Genomic DNA, 4,564 nt, shown 5'->3' with positions numbered 1-4,564 from the left:
AAAAAAAAATTCAAATCGGACAATGAGTTCGTGAGAAATAGTTGACCAAAAATTTCGTCACATACACCTAACATACATACGCACCCACACACACACGTGCATACAGATATTTTATAGAAAATGATCCAGAGCGATTGTGGAGACCTTAAAACGTAGAGATATGGTAAAAAATCGTTTTTCAATTTTAGGGGTGATTACAATAACTTCCCTATTTCGGGAAATTAATTAAAACGTTCGTTCGGGGAAAATATTTTTCGTTGGAACACCCCCAAGACCCGAGAACAACGTGTCAATTATCGAATAGTGTGAAAGTTCAGCATGATTTTGGGTAATTTGAAGGTAATTTCACTAAGAATGGGCAAAGAGCGTTATTGTTTATATCGTTTCCTTCGAGTTTTTCCCGATTATTTATCATTCAACACGGTCATTGTGGGCTTGCAAGTAAGAAGCAGGTGAATTCACCTCCGGTTGCGCTCTAATTGCGTTTCTCTCGCTCCCGTTAGATTCAGTCCTCATCTCTCCTTGATCATGGGGATACGTTCACAGCGAGTATCCCTCCGTGACGCTTAGGCTTGACGGTTAGTGTCCCGCGGGTTTCTCGATTAACTCATCCCCTCAAGTATCTCGATAGTTTGACGGGGTTGTTATTAATCCTTGTTAATGCCATTTGGCAAGAGTATTCCTTACGAGTTTTTATTGAATTTGGTCTGTCTTTCGTCCCGATCGGTCGAGTAAATTCTGAGTTATCATCGTTCAGAAAAAAATTAACTTATTCGAAGACGTTTCACGTCCACTCGCTGCATCTCGGTGGTGTTTATATTTCTTTTTCATCACGCTGTGACGAAAAGTGAACTTTTCGGCACGCTCCGCGTGCCTAAAAGTCCAATTTCCGCCACATTGTGATGAAAAATATTGTTCGTGACTCGTGAAAAAATGTTTTTTAGCTCGTGGGATTATATCACTCGACTTCGGCTCGTGATATAAACCTCCCACTCGCCGAAAAACACTTTTTTGCACTCGTTACGAAATATACTATTTCTCTCGCGGTCATGTACGTTCTATTCTCCCTCGCCACCAATTCTCACAATTGGAGTTATTATTGTTTTTGAGAGGAATATTCGGGCTTCCCATTTTCCAGAATATCAATAATTGGTTTCCGCAGAGAATATGTCTACCCTTCTCGATAAATGAGCGAAAAAGCAAAAATGAAAAAATCCATGAAATTCCGAGAATTCACACAGGAGAGGGGATGTAAAAATACGCATGATTGAGGAGACATGAAAGGAATTTCGAAGAACAAAAAAGAGGGGGGTGATAATTGTAAAAGGATCGAGCAATGTCGCAAGCTTGAACGGGGAAAGGAGAATTATTTCTTCATCAATGATCAGAATGGTAAAAATTAGAAAAATGCTAATATTTCAACTTAAAAAATTCAGAAATCCTCATTGTTGTAAAACCTAAAGTTGAGAAATTACGAAATTTCAAAAAATTGAAGGATTTAAAAATTTCGTGGAAGTGTGATGAATTGAATTCTGTCATTCCGTCAAAAAAATTGATGGAAATTCGCAGAAAGATATGAGTCAACTTGGGCTTATTTTAATAATATTAGTAATTCCAGAATTGTAATTTTTACTCACCAACAATCAGTAGTACTTCGACAGGTTTGTGATAGATTATCTGAGAGAAATTATTAGCGANCAATGAGTAATTCCAGAATTGTAATTTTTACTCACCAACAATCAGTAGTACTTCGACAGGTTTGTGATAGATTATCTGAGAGAAATTATTAGCGACTCTTTTGAATATTAGGAAATCCTCACAGGACGATATAGATCTCACTTTCTTCAGTCTTGGAGAACGACTGAGAGTAGAACCCATCGACTATCGACCGTATTCTCGGAACTTTTCATTCGCACGTGTGAGTTATTCTTCTCCGAAAAAAAAAATTGCAGCAATTTAGTAGCAATATTTTACAGCAATCTAGTCTTAATGGTGCAATAGCAGAGTGAGAAGTGCACTGTGCTCGCTACCCTCTTCTATCAAAAGATAAAACGATTCATCTATTGTTTACTCAGTGGCCAAGCAGTTGACCGGGGGTGATAATCCAGACTCGTATATCATTACGCGTGTGTTGAAAATATAATAAAAATCTGAAAAAAAAATTTAAGAAACGCTTTTATTTAACAACAGTGCACGGATAACTCTGAAATAAAATATTTCCATGTTTATTTGATGACAATATAAACATGGAAATATTTTATTTCAGAGTTTTCCGTGCACTGTTGTTAAATAAAAGCGTTTGTTAAAAAAATTTTTTTTTTTCATATTTTTATTTTTCCTTTTTTAGTGATGCAATAGTCGCATCGATAGTAAACATTCCATCCCTACCACTAAAAAGGATGCATATCGATCGTGTGGCGTAAGGAGATAATGGGGCAGTACAGACACCTGTGACTTTTTATAAAAATGTTCATAACTTGTTCAGTTGTTGATGAAATCGGATAATTTTTTCTTCTATGAAAAGTAGACTTCTTTCGCTTTGTAATGAGTCCAGGTTGAGGTCAATTCATGAATTAGTTGCGGAGTTCTGAATATTTTCTAAAAAGTCGAAAGACTCAATATTTTCCCACCTCCAAAAAATCACCAAACATCGTAAACATGGATTGTCATCGGGTATGCACCTTCGACTCAAATTGCAACCATCTAGCTCATCGGGAAATAAGGGTATTTTCACCCGCAAGATTTGAGGACAGACAAAGTCTACTAGTAAGTTAAATAAAAGCGTTTAATAAAAGAACAATAAACAACGAGAGATGGAGAGGGCGCTAAAGAGAATCTCTAAAGATTTTTGTTTTTATTCCGACAAGAGATTCCATGTCCAGAGGGACGAATTGTAAAATAAAAAATTTCTCAGCATTGCGTGAGTTGATGGAGGGGGGTTGTGCGTTTAATGCACAAGAGACAGCTAAAAAAATTATCGCAACTGCTTCATTATTGTCAATTACAGTGGGATTGATCTCCTCTCATAATATCACATAAAATCGTCATTCATAAAATAGAATATCCCTATTATGCGTTACAAATATTCGAGCACGAGAGTATGCCCATCAAGTCAACTGAAAGAATAAAATGTAAAAGCAATTTTCAGAATAAAAACAATAACCCAAAAATAAATATCGTCAATTTATCGATAAGTTATATCGTTAACTGGTTTCGTTCTTTTATCCATTGTTAATATACACGACCTAAGTTGTCGGTGATGTGTATGAGGCCGTCGTGAGTCAGTTACTACTTCGGCTTCGTAGAGGTAACATGGCTCTGTCCAGGGCTTCTTCGTCCCGAGTTACAAAACCACCACTAAGAAATAAAGATTTTGTACCATTTACGAGTTCATCAGAGGAGGTAGAAGATAATAATCGTGATTCAAGTGTATCAGCACTATCAGGCAATCAGTGTGTTGATCGGGTGCGACAGAAGCTTGCGGGAAATATAAACGGTCGAGATAAAGAAGTGAGGGGTCCAATGTGGGGTACAGGGCATACTAATATGAATCGTAATGATGAGCAACAGAAAACAGCTGATGAGGTAAGCCATATTATTCTACATTGATGCATTTTTTTCACTTTCGTTTTTATCCATCCAACATGAATGAAAATTATCAGTTGCCAATTTTATTATCTTCTCATTATGGTGTCAGGTATAGGGATATATTGTATGTTGTGTGACTCAACATCTTAGTTCAGTGTAAATAGTATTAATTAATTAATATATATGTGACATATGACGAATGGGTTGACATATGACCATGTGCGTGAAAAGTCGGGTAAACGTAAAAGGGAGGGGGAGTGGGGGGGGGAGGTGCACACTGGAATTCGTGACGTAGGCACCTTGTTAACACGTGAGGGAGTTGGAGTGACCGCCGGGATGAGTGCAACCCCGGATAGAACTTCAATCATTACCACACTAAATAGTTCATTTCATAAACATTCCAAAAATAGTGTGGTGATTCGGGATATCGGAAATAGAGGGCAGGGGGCGATAGAACTAAGCGGGGGAAAAAAGACAGTGATGTGGAACGACGTGGAGCGGGGGATATTTCACGGGATAAAAATCAGACCGTTTGCGAATTGGAAAAATTCATATATATAAAAAATCACAAAATTAACTAATTTTCAAAATTTAACAATTTCAGAATTTTAAATTTGGATCAATCTGCTACTTTGAAAGCGGAAATTTCAATTTCCCAAAAAAAAATATTTTCCACTATTCTTAAATTTCAAAAATACTTCAATTTCAAAAATGCAGGATTTGTAAAATTCCAGGTGTCAAAATTTTCGAGATTCAAAAATTCTAGTAATTCGTAACATTCAAAACTTCAACAATTTCGTAATTACTAATCTTATAAAATGTACAAAAGTCAAAATATTCAGAAATTACAGTCGAAATGTGATTAATGACCTATCGACATTCCAGAATTCGTAAAAATGTAGAATTTGCAAAATTAATAAAATGAAAAAATCCGAGAAATAAAAATCCTAGAAATGCTAAAATTACGAAACATGAG

The sequence above is a fragment of the Diachasma alloeum genome, unplaced genomic scaffold (assembly GCF_001412515.2).
Source record: "Diachasma alloeum isolate Michigan unplaced genomic scaffold, Dall2.0 Dall_scaffold_00676, whole genome shotgun sequence".
Classification (NCBI taxonomy): domain Eukaryota; kingdom Metazoa; phylum Arthropoda; class Insecta; order Hymenoptera; family Braconidae; genus Diachasma; species Diachasma alloeum.
Note: the sequence above shows the minus strand (reverse complement) of the source record.